This window comes from Marmota monax, unplaced genomic scaffold, assembly GCF_021218885.2.
Source record: "Marmota monax isolate L192 unplaced genomic scaffold, Marmota_monax_Labrador192_F-V1.1 WCK01_AAM20220418_F8-fsc00180, whole genome shotgun sequence".
NCBI classification, from domain to species: domain Eukaryota; kingdom Metazoa; phylum Chordata; class Mammalia; order Rodentia; family Sciuridae; genus Marmota; species Marmota monax.
The window spans coordinates 720,754-733,176 of NW_026693881.1; the positions used below are offsets into that span (position 1 = coordinate 720,754).

At 49.6% G+C, this 12,423-nt stretch overlaps 1 protein-coding gene across 4 annotated transcripts in view; it reads left to right on the top strand.

Annotated features, from left to right (window-relative positions):
• Positions 1–12,423, top strand: part of Ldlrad4 (low density lipoprotein receptor class A domain containing 4) — a 369,921-nt gene that overhangs the window by 49,768 nt on the left and 307,730 nt on the right. For 3 of the 4 annotated variants that reach the window (XM_046462795.2, XM_046462797.2, XM_046462796.2), the window contains exon 2: positions 3,560–3,651. The gene's annotated coding sequence lies outside the window, so the exon portion shown is untranslated. Of the gene's footprint in view, positions 1–1,752; positions 2,351–3,559; positions 3,652–12,423 lie in introns of those variants that run through there. The other variant, XM_058585133.1, reaches the window with a different exon arrangement.

A 12,423-nucleotide genomic window follows, 5' to 3' on the forward strand; every position in this document is an offset into this window, starting at 1 on the left:
TGACTTTATTTAGACATTCTACTTTTCTTTGATTATTATTATTATTTTTAGAGAGAGAGAAAGAATTTTTTAATATTTATTTTTTAGTTTTTGGTGGACACAACATCTTTATTTGTATGTGGTGCTGAGAATCGAACCCAGTGCCCCGCGCATGCCAGGCGAGCACGTTACCACTTGAGCCACATCCCCAGCCCTATTATTATTTTTAATACATGGTATCACTATGTTGCTAAGGCTGGTCTCGAAATCGTTAGTTCAGGGGATCTTCTTGCCTCAGCCTCAGGAAAAGCTGGGACTACAGGTGTGCACTACCACACCTGGCTTCCAACTTTTATTTTAAACAGCTTAGATAAAAATTTTAATTCAGAGAATTAAAAATCACCAATTTAATAATAAAAAACAAAATAAAGAATTTTTAAAAAAGATTGTCAGGAGGGCTGGGGTTGTAGCTCAGTGGTAGAGCATTTGCCTAGCATGTATAAGGCACTGGGTTGATTCTCAGCAACATATAAAAATAAACAAACAAAACAAAGGTCTGTTGACAAAAAAAATACAAAAAAAAAAAAGATTGCCAGGAAGTAGCTTCAGAATTAGTGTCAGAATTAGAACCCGTTTGTTTGACCCACTCAGGACTTTTTCATTTTGGTTGAGAATGAAAGACTTATTGATACAAATGAAAAATTAAGAAGGATTCACAAATTCTTGCTCTGCAGATTTTTTAGGGAAGTTTTTGTTTTTAACCTTGAGTTGTTACATAGCTAAAATGCCAGAGAAGCAGCAAGGATATTTGGCCAAAGTTGTAACTACTGAGTGACATCTCTAAGCACGGACTCAGGTTCCCAGGTAGAATGAAGGGATGGGACCAGGGGGAGCTGTGCCTTCAGTCTCTGGGCTCGAGCAGGAGCTAAAGATCTGCCAGCTATTTTGAAATTTACTTTGAAGGTACAAACTTGGCTAGAAGGATGGATCAATTCAGTTGCTGTGGCCTTATCATAGTGTATGGAGATCTACAGATCATAATGCTTTTAGTTTGGCTCATTAAAAAAAAAAGGTAAAGGCTTCTCAGTGGTTTGCTCTGCAAAGTCTTGGGATGCCAGGATGAGGTGATGAGTTCTTGCTCACAAGGAGTGGGGAAAAATGAAGTTTTACCTTTGATGCCACAGGCAGCGAGGGCTGTTCTGATGTGCTGGTTATGTTTGCACTTAAGAGATACATATTTTACATATCTCTCTATTACTAAACTAGATTTAGTAATTTTACATTGCTACATAGCAAATTGTCATGAACCTGGAGGCCAAGCACAATGCTCATTCTCGCACAGTTTCCGTAGCTCAGGGGCTGTGTTCTCATCTGGAGGTTTGGGTGGGGAAGGATCCATTCCCAAGCTTATTCATGTTATTGGCAGAGTCAGCTTGCTTGTCCCTGGGGGGCTGAGATCCCTGTTTCCTTGCTGGCTGTCAGCTGGTGACTGCTCTCAGCTCTCAGGGGTCCCTGCTCTCCTTGCCACATGGCCCCTTCACAGACAGGACCCTGTCTTGTTAGCTCCCTTCTTCAGAAACAGCAAGGGCACCTCACTGTAGTTGCTGAGCTGGATTCCTACACAGGGGAACCTGATCAAGGGAGTGGCACCTGTGCCATTTGTTGGTGAGAAATAAGTTACAAGGTACTCCTGTGCTCAAGGGAAGGGAATTATACAAGGGCACCATCCACTGTGGAGTCACATGGGATTCTGCCCTAACCAAGACACTTATGTCATTTCACTGACTTCTGTTCCCAAGAGATCGCAGCGTTTGAATCCCAGAAAGCTTTAGGAGAGGGATCCCTGTTCCTAAGTTCTGGAGAATCAGAAGTGCATGTTTTCTTTTCTCAGTGGAGAGAAGAAAGGAGAGGAGAAAGAAATGTCCAACACCTCAAAGGAAGAAATACAAATGGCCAACAAATATATGAAAAAGTGTTCAACATCATTAGCAATTTGGGAAATGCAAATCAAAACTACCCTGAGATTTCATCTCACACCAGTCAGAATGGCAGCCATCAAGAATACAGATAATGATATGTGCTGGAGAGGATGTGGAGAAAGGAACACTTTGACACTCACTGTTGGTGGGACTAGGACATGGTAGAGCAGGACAACCACCATGGAAATCAGTATGGAGGTTCTTCAGAAGGCCAGGCCTGGAACCACAACATGGCCCAGCTGGACCGCTCCTCAGTCTATATCTTAAAGAATCAGAGTCAGCTTACTCCAGGGATACCTGCACACCCATGCTTATAGCAGCCCAACTCACCATAGCCAAACTGTGGAACCCACTCAGGTGTCCATCAGAGAGGAATGGATAAAGAAAATGTGGTGTGTATATATACAATGGAGTTTTATTCAGTCGTAAAGAAAAAATGAAATTATGTCATTTGTAGGAAAATAGATGGAACTGGGGACCATTATGATAAAGGAAGTAAGTCAAACTCAGAAGGTCAAGGAGTCAAGTTTTCTTTCTTAAAAGGAAGTCAGAGAGGAAAAAGCAAAAGAAGGTTGGGAGCGGGTCTTATGGGAATCAAAGAGAGATCAGTAGAGTTAAAGGATCAAGGGGTGGAAGGGGGCAAGGAGGGAGAAGTGCTGGGGAGTAATAATGGCCCAATTATGTTGTCACATTGTGTGCAGGTACGAATATGTAACCACAAATCACCTCAGTTACATACAACCATAACGCATCAATAAAAAAATGTGGGAAAAAAAAGAGATGTCCCCACAGTAGTGACAGGGGGAGTTGAACAGACGCAGGGAGGCACTGGCTCAGGTGTTGGGGTGGGCCTCTGTGGGACTCTCATGGGGCCCTTGAGCTAGGTGCAGTCATTTTTTTATCTAGATGCCTTAGCATTGGCGGATCACTCGGGAGTGACATATGGCAGCACTGTGCTTTGAGGGACAAGTCTCCTGGAGGGGGCACGGCACATGAGCTAGACAGATGGCGGCTCATTCAGCCTTGGACAGGAGCATCCGACCCACTGGCAGGCCGGGTGCTGAGAGGCACTTGTGGTATCTGAGGCAGAGCTTTACCGAGTTTTCCCGAAGCTGTGCGTGGAGGTCTCCTGAGGAGGCACTGTGCTCAGCCTCCAAGGCCCTGTGTGCGTGGAGTCAGCTTACCACCTTGGGGTGAGGGGGCTGGCGACGGGTTGTGTGGCCTGGACAAAATCTGCAGCACCCAGTGGAGGATGTATCACTGACGGGACAGAGGGCGGGTGGAGAGGCCAGAGCTTCAGGAGGGCACAGAAGCAGGCCGGGATTTCAGGGAGGAACCGGAGCAGCTGGTCTTGCTCCCTGCAGGTCGGAGGTGGGGCGGGCCGTCGTGTTCCCTGCTCCAGAGGTTCTGCTGAAATCCCCTCTTCCTTCCCTTTAATACTTGCTGCTTATCTTCACATTTGTATTTGCTTTATTTTGATATTTGTGCCTTTTGTTTTGACAGCTCTCAGACATTTTCTGGAAGTTGGTGTGTCTGGGGGTGGATGTTCCAAGGGAAATGAAGGACTGGTGCCCTGACGGCCCTTCTTTTCCTTTCTGTAGTGCAAGCTCTGCACCTGCCACCTCACGCCGCCGCCTCCTCCTCCGCTGGACCGTTTCCAAGGACTGATACCTGTCTGCTCGTAGTGGTAAAGGTGAGTGGGGCTTCCAGCTCTTCTTTGTCACAAAGACTGTCAAACACCAGCCATTCTGAGATGGTCCCTTCCTGGGTTACTGCATTTGGTTTTATGTTTGTGAGCCCGTGTGTGTATATGCCACTTTGTGTGTGTGTGGGGGGGCTCAGTGGCTGTGACTTGGGGTGTCTTCAGCAGAAGCTTAGATGACACATATGTGTTTGAGTCACCTCTGATATCCTCAGTCTCAAGCCCCACTCAGAGCCAGCCCCCTTGGGGGACAGCCAGGGGAGGTGCTGGAGGCTGCCAGGAGTGTCCCCTGCCCCAGCCTGCCCACCTGCCCACCGTCCGCTTTTCTCCTTAGGCATGCCCCCCTCCCTTCCCTGTGCCTCTATTTTGTCAACTCTGAAGTGGCTTTACTGAGTCTTGTCCTGCCTGATTGTCAGGCTTCACCTGATAGCAGGGAATATCAGTTGGGGTCGCACTTGAGAATCTTGAGGAAGGGAGGAAGTTCTGTGAAATACAAGGCGTAATTTTTTTCCCTAAATTTTTAATGTGCCAGGTGGTGTGCTCATTGCTTGTGGCAAATTCCTTGCTAGAATGGAAACTTTCTAAGGGCCAGTGAACCCCCAGCCCCATCCCCTGTCCCCGCACCCACTGCATTGTGCTGAAGGACAGTGCCCACAGCAGGGAGCTCCAGGGAACTCGTCAAATGAAGGACATGGATGTGTTTGGAGGGGCTCAGCACATCCAGACCTTTCTATCTATGGCTGCTATTGGCAATAGATGACGGTTGGGGATTGGGGAGGGGGTTTAGGGTGCTTCTTCACCAAGGCACACCGGGGCTTTTCACAACTTGGACCCTTGAATTTAAAGGGGCTTTTCACAACTTGGACCCTTGAATTTAAAGGGGCTTTTCACAACTTGGACCCTTCCTAGCATGGCAGGTGCTTAAGAGCGTGAGTTGCACAGTGGGCCATTGGCTGATTGAGTGCAGTGGGTTCCTGTCTACTGCTGCCTTGAGGGTTCCTGTGAGTTTCACTATCAGAGGTCTGAAAATGTGGAGTGCAAGGCACTGGGACTCACGGGGCATGATAAGCCTTCATTCATCTCCTGGGTGTTCAGGGACTGATGAATGGCCCCTGAGATCCTAAAGGAGCAGCATGAGGCTTAAGAATTCTCATCTTTGCTGCCCCGTGAGAGCTGGTGAGCTGCACTAGGTTTCTTCTGTAACTTGGCACCTACCACCAGCTTAGAGTGGGAGGTGACTGCTCGACCCCACCAGGGCCTACAAACTGGGGGTGCAGCTCTGTTTGCATTCTTCATCCCCAATACAGCCCCCTTGAATTGACCGGCCCCAAGCTAAAGCTGCCCCAAGTCGCTGTTCACCAACCCTCCTAATGCGCCTACTGGCCTATGCCCTGAAGGGCTGCCCAACTTGATTTGCAAAACTTTGGCAAAAGTAGAAATAATTCTTGAAAATTACATAAGTATCTGATTTTCCTCCTTATATGGGATTACCTCATTCTGTCAGCTATTTTAAGCAACTTTCAAAACTGGTAATGGAAAACTTTTTCTCAACTTGCAGTTGCTGAGTGTGGCTTTCAGGTTAGATTGAAAGCCGTGTTGCCCCACCCCCACCCCCACACCCAGAGAGGTCCGAGAAGGGAGGCTGTCTCTGCAGACCCGCATGCTGCTTCACGCATCACGGGTAATTTTCAAGCACAGACTTAGATTCTGAGGTGTCGTAAGAACTTTCACACCTCTAAAATAGGTCCTTACAGTTGACTGTCCTGGAATTTATATTCACTCTGTTACTTGTAAAGCTTGGTCCCTTAAGCAGCTCACAGCTGGGCCGTGAGACATTCCTAAGGGCTGATGCAGTGGACAGGTGGCATTACGGCTCAGTGCTCTGCCTGTCTGGGAAGCCCACGGAGGTCTGCGTTTTGCACAGACCCTCTTTCTGTACATGGATTCGTTTGAACTTGGCTTTGAAATGGGGGTGGGTCTGCATGTGTAGGGTGCTGTTAATGTGATTCATCACTTGGACCTTCTGGATGAGCTCAAGGCTTGCCCCTTGGCATGTGGCATTTGTAAAGTGGAGTCACAAGCCGCGGAATTTGGGTTGAATTCTCGCCCCATGGATTTTATTCACTTTGTGACTCACACCAGGTTCTAGCTCTGAGTCTCAACTTTTTTGACTTTTAATGGGATGTTATTTATCTTGAAGAATTATTTAGTAGATGCCTAATTCAGCATTTTGGTACACAGTAGGTGGGAGGATTAGAGGAAAAGAGACAGAGGTGGCAATCTCTGTCCTCGATCAGCACAGGGAGAATTCCTGAAGAACTTCACAGGTGTCTTCCAAGCGCTGGGCGTGCTGGGGTGTAGCCTCTGAGATGCAGGCCAGGGAGTTGCTCCTGACCTCTCTTCATCTATTTCTTTTCTTGAGAGAATGGAACCTCAGCCTTGGATCTGCTTGGTTCTCAGCAGACGAGAGGATGCAGTTGGGGAGAATCCCACCTGTCTTGGTTCCTTCCAATGTCCTTGATAGACTGTGGGGCAGGGAGTCGGCGTGGGATCTGTGGTCCCAGTAGAGTGACCCTCGGCAGTTAACAGACAACCCTCTCCACCGCCATGCATCCTAGGACCTGATCTTCCTGTTCTTGCCTTAAATTTAAAACTTTTAGGGTAAAATCAAAGAAGAACAGTAGAACTGAGATAAGCGCTCATCACCTTTAAATGTGGGCTCCTGCTTTCTACTCCGGTAAATAAATCAATGCTTATTTTCACCAGATGTTGGTACAAAGTCATCTTTGGCATTGAAACGGACTTAACTGTGAAAACATGACCCAACAGAAACGGCTGGGCGTGGCACAGGGGCCTGGCTCCCAACTCTGGGAGTGAGCTCTGCCTTCAGGTTAGGTTCCTCCAGAGCTGCACCAGGATGTCCTGTCTGCATGAGCAGCTGGACCGCAGCAGGTTGGAGCCTCTGCTGTCCTTCCAGGTTGTCATCAGAGAGGTGACCCCATGGCTGCCAGTGCCAGGAGTCCTGGTTCAGGGGTCTCCCTTAGGCTTCTAGAAGTTTCTGGGTCCTCCAGTCCTCATTCATCTCCAGTGCCTTCCTGCCCCTTCCCGCCCCTGCCTGAGTCCTTCATCTGTGCAGCACCAGGGAGTCAGGTCTGGAGCCCCAGCTCACACTTTCCCCTCACCCTTCAGATTCAGGTTCAAAGTGGCATTGAGAAAAGCAGAAGCCCAGCAAGGGCGTCGCTAGCGCGGGTCGCCTCTATCTATGGGCTGGACTAGGAAGACAGACAATGCAGGGAGGAGGGTCAGCAAGCGGGGACAGGCCTTCAGAAGAGAAACTTCTTCCTTTTGTTGCTTCCCCCGTGGTCTGGGACCTGGGGGATTTTCTCTGTCTGTTTGGTGGTTTCTGTCTTCCTATTATTAGATTATATTATTTTCTCAAGTAGGTGTGCAGAGTCCTATCAGAAAAGCACCTTGAACATTCTGCTTTCAATTCCAGTGTGCTGGCAACTTCTTCAGTTGATACCTAGCACAGTATTGTTAAGCTGCTAAAAAGCTAGCAAATTTTCCACCTAAATTTTTGTGGGGGAGGTTGGGGTGGGGGCGTGGGGAAAAGAGTATAAAAATAAACCTTTCAGAGATTCTGGGTTGCTTGGTGGCGGGTGTATTTTTCCATGGTGCGGGAGGTTAGAAATAGCATTGCTTTTTATGGGATTCTCAGCAGCAGCTCCAGGATTTGGCTTCGTGGGTTGGGTCTGTGTGTGTGGGTGAGGTGGCTTGTGCAGTGCTGTATAGTGGGCAGCGCCAGGCAGCACACTCCAGCACCTTCTCCCTCTTCCTGCCTCTCTGCGCCCCGCTGGGTGTCACCCAGTGAATTGTGCTCAAGTGTAAAATGTGCTTTGCCAAGGTCAGGTTCTTCTGATGACTTGCCCGTGGCAGCCGATGCCAGTTGTAACAGACTGAGTCTCAGCAGTCCCCGCAAGTCACGTTGGTACATCTGCTTGGCAGTCGCCCGGAGGGCGTGTCCTTCAGGGATGCTGCAAGTCCGACTGGCCAGAGCTCTTGAGATGAGGGACGTGACCTTCTCCTGCAGACCTTATGTCATGGCCAGCCTTCTGGAAGGAGTCCTTATGGATTCTTGACATTTGTTGGAGTTACATAATTCTTCCAAATGGAGGCTGGTTACTGAGCTTTTCTCAAATTCAGTGCAGGAGGGAAATGGGAGGAGATGGGCATGGGGACGGCCACCGAGGCTTGTAACCCCAGGCAGCTCGGGGCATCTGTGAGTTCCCTGCAATCGCGCTTGCTCCTGGGGAGAATGTCAGGGCTTTGATGGGATTCTCCAGTAAGGTTTTGACCTCCCCAAAGGTCAAGAGCATTTGCAGTAGAGCATGAGATGCGAGGTTCGTTTGACTGGGAGAAATCTTCTTAGTGATGGTCAACTTGGAAAGGTAATGAGTGGAGCTCAGGGCCACATGGGCGGGATTGAAGAGGACAGGCCAGGGGAGGGGAGGGATTTGGTCACAGAGTGTGTGACCTGCAACACAAAGGCGACCGTTAGAAGTGTCAACTGGGCTTTTTCTGCCCAGGCTGTCTACTTCAACTTTATATAATATTTGTTTTTGTGTTGGCTGCGACTCCTGCCAAAGGCTGTTTGGTGACGCTTGGTTAACTTCGCAAGCTGAGTGCTTGGGAGAGGGCCTGCTGTGCTCAGGGCGTCTGGGGTCTGTCTGGGCTCAGCCTGACGTGTAATCAACAACTTCCTCCTTCTTTCCTGGGGTCTGGTTTCCCGTGGCTTTCCTCATTTTTTGTATGTCTTTCTGGCACCTGGGGGCTGTGCTACAGCAATCGAGCTGTGCATGGGTTGGGGGACAGTGCAGAAGACCTCAGGCCAGGGCCTGTTGGCCTTCCCGCATACCCAGGCTCGGGGCTGCTTGGGTACCTTCTGTCTGAGTCGGCCAGTCACACTCCAGAGGGGGATTTGCTGAGTGAGTGGACAGACAGGTCACAAGTACGAAGCATCCCAGCTGCCAGGTGTCCTGTCGGGGGACTGCCCTGGCTAAGAGTGGTGGTCCCTCTTTCTGGGCCACATAATCCACTTAGGAACAGAATCATTCTGTTGAATCCACAAATGTAGGTGGAAGAAAAGGAAGCCATGGCCACTTCTGTTGGTTTTCCAGAGCAGAATGTAAAGGGTACATGTGGAGATGGGGCTTTGGGTAAGGAGGCTTTATCCTAAAAGCTCTGTGGACCTGAGTCTACATTGCCTATATTTTTTTTTCCTGCAGTGCTGTGGATGGAACCCAGGGCCTCGTACATGCTAGGTAGGCGCTGTATCACAGAGCCACACCCCCAGCCCCCTACTTTGGAAAAGTTCCAGAGCCGCTGCCTGTATTGCAGGTTCTGTGGTGTTGTGCTCACTTTCTTCCTGTGCCGTCGTGTGCTGAGAACAAGGCTGCTTCTGGGTCTCATCTCTCTGGGCCTGGGCATTGGCATTTTCCCAGTGTGGTGCCTGGGTGGGAGGCCTGTGGCCTCTGCTAGCCTGGCCACAGGGTCACGTGCCCCATCACCTCCTGTCTATGTAGCCCCACTGAGTTTAGAACATTAAGAAGATGTGCTGATTCTTGAGTCATTTCAGAAAGAGTCATGCCACAGGCACAGGTGCGTTTGCCAAGTGGGTTTTGGTGCTTTCAAGGATGCGAGGGTGCTTTTGAGTCACCCTTAAATGAACTTATTACCACTTGGTATTGTGATATTTAAGTCGGTTACATACATTTTCATCTTTAGTGTTTTTCAGGATTTCCCCCTACTTTTTTAGGGGGTACTGGGGGTTGAGCTCAGGGGCACTCAACCACTGAGCCACAACCCAGCCCTATTCTGTATTTTATTTAGAGACAGGGTCTTACTGAGTTGCTTAGCTCCTTGAAGTTTCGGAGGCTGGCTTTGAACTCGCTATCTTCCCGCCTCAGCCTCCTGAACTGCTAGGGTTGCAGGCGTGTGCCACCGTGTCTGGCTCTGCCCTACCTTTTAAAAAGAGTTGTGGTAAAATATACCTAGCACGGTGGAACCCTGGCGCATCGCTGGTGGCAGTGGAATGATTACATGCGGTGGAAGACCACCTCGCTGCCGTCCTTAACGGTAGAGTTCTGTGGCATTAGGAACAATCACACTGTTGTACAACATGCCTGCCCCGTGCAGAGCCTTCGGAGAGTCTCACACAGGTGAAAGTCAGCAGTGTGCTGGAGAAATAGCAAACGGACCTGCAATCTTGGGAAGGAAGATGAGGTAGAAAGTTGAAAAAGCAGTGCCAAGCCGGGAAGTGTTTGAAGGCCCCCGCAGATCATCCTGTGGGGCGTGGAGTGCCTTGGGGGGTTCTTCAGGGAAGATGAGGTCATTATGTCATGTGTTCAGGGACCCAAGTCTGGTGGCCAAGGGTGGGAGCAAGTGGAGGGGACACTCAGGAGCTGGGAAGGCCATCCAGGAAGAAGAACAAGGAGCTCGTTCCAGGCCCCAGTGATTGGGCCCCAAATGAGGCGGCAGTGACAGAGAAGAGGGCCTGCAGTGGAGCAGTCCGGTGGGCTGACTGACCTGATGTGGAGCGTGAGGAGAGGCCAGGGTGGAGGAGCAGAGGCAGGCTCTGAAATGACTCTCTGGCCTCCGTCTTGGGTGAATGGGGAGCTGGCGTGTGCAGAGACAGCAGCAGGGAGAAGGGGCTCACAGTGTGCGAATGAGGGGTCTGGGCTGGAGGTGCCTTGGCTCAGCACATCTGAAGACACTGTGGGGAAGTGGCTGGGAATCCATTCGACAGTGGTCTGAGCTGGAGAGGTCATGACTGAAGATGGAGATTTGGGGGTGTTACGGTGTAGATGAGGTGTCCCCCAAAAGCTCACATGTGAGGCAAAGCAAGAAGGTTCAGGGGAGAACTGATTGGGGGTGTAGCCTTAACCTAATCAGTGTAATGATCTCTGATGGGATGAACCGGGTGGGGACTAGAGGCAGGTGGGGTGTGGCTGGAGGAGGTGGGCATTGGGGCCTGGCCATGGGGTGTATATTCTGTATCTGGAGAGTGGAGTCTCTCCGCTTTCTGATCACCATGTGAGCTGCTGTCCTCTGCCACCCTCTTCCTCCGTGATGTTCAGCCTCACATTGAGCCCCGAGGAGGGGAGTCTGCTGTCTTATGGATTGAGGCTTCTGAAACCTTGAGCCCTCTGATGAATCTTCCTCCCCTAAAATTTTTCTGGTAGGATCTTTTAGTTCCAGTAGTGAAAAAGCTGATTAAAATGGGGGCAGTAATTAGCATAAGGCAAGATCACCCCAAGAATACAAAGCAAGTGTGAGAGCAGGCAAAGTGTGTGAAGTCTTGGTGTGCCTTGCTACATCGCATACTCAGTAGGACACACTGGTGTGTGTGTGTGTGTGTGTGCGCGCGTGCGCGATACTAGAGATTGAACCCAGGGCATCCCCCCCGCTAGACGAGTGGCATCTCCAGTCCTTGTTATTCTTTGAGGCAGGGTCTTGCTAAGTTGCCTAGGCTGGCCTTGGATTTTTGATCCCCCTGCCTTGCCCTCCCTGGTAGCTGGATTATAGGGGTGTGCCACACACCTGAGTAGGTGTTTTTGTCTTAGTACAGTCCTCTTTATCTTAGCATCACGATTATCTGTTGTGTTCAAGTCTCTCAGCTTAGTGGTCAACCTTAGAGCTTTGCCAAACTCTGCGGTGTCCCTTGCTCAGACCGTTTTCCATCTCTACCTGGAGGCCCTGGGGCTGCTGCAGCCCACACTCACTCTTGGATGTGTCATTCAAAAAATAGTGACCTAACCGGTGCATGCTGTAGTCCCCTTCAGTGCGTGCATTTGGCTAGTGTGCCCACCTGGTCCCCCCACCCAGCGTCTTGTTCTCTTTCCATAGCCACTTGCATTTTTAAGGAGACCTCTTGCAGTTGGAAGGGTTGCCCTGGTTGTTTTTAGGCCCTGGGGTCATGCAGAGCCTCTACCGTCTTCCCAAGTGTGCTGGTAGGAGTTGGGTGTCCACCTGTGTCTTGCGGGTGGGACCCCATAAGGAGACATGCGAGGCGACTCCACACTTCACTTTAGAAGGAGCGGGGCCTTCTGTGTGGGATCATAAACTCTTGGCTCAGGCACACTTGACATGTTCCCGTCTGGTGTCCTGACCATGATGCTGGGGCCCACTGGCTCACAGCCTCTCCACCACGGGGGTCTAATTCTATTGCCATACAATACCGACCTCACGTGGAGCCATGGGGTGAGTGCAGAGGGGAGCACGTGTGAGGAGCACTCCCTCCAGGACCCATTTGGTCATTGAGTGTTTATTTCAGGGGAAATGCTGGTAATTAATAGAAACTCCTTGCAGCTGGGAATAATTAATGGAAGACCAATTACAGAAATATGACGAAATGGTTCCATACAGAGAAAAATGTTATAATCCTGTATCAAAGGAGGTAAAGAGATTAAGGCAAAATCTATCTAGTTACTGTGTAACTAGGTTCAGTACAATCATTTGGGTTTTTGGAAATTTCATATGGTCACAGAAGTCATCAGAGAAGCACTGTCATTATCTCCCAAGCATCTCTCTAGACCACAGGAAGAATCATAACGATCACTTTACGTTGTTGAAGATTTCCTTTGCAGCAGTTCTTATGGTGATTTGTGGGGTTTTTAAGGTAATCAAACATAGAGCAGTTTTATAATTGTCCAGTTGAAACTAAGTAGAATGTCACCCAGAATAAAACGGAAAATGCTGCATTCC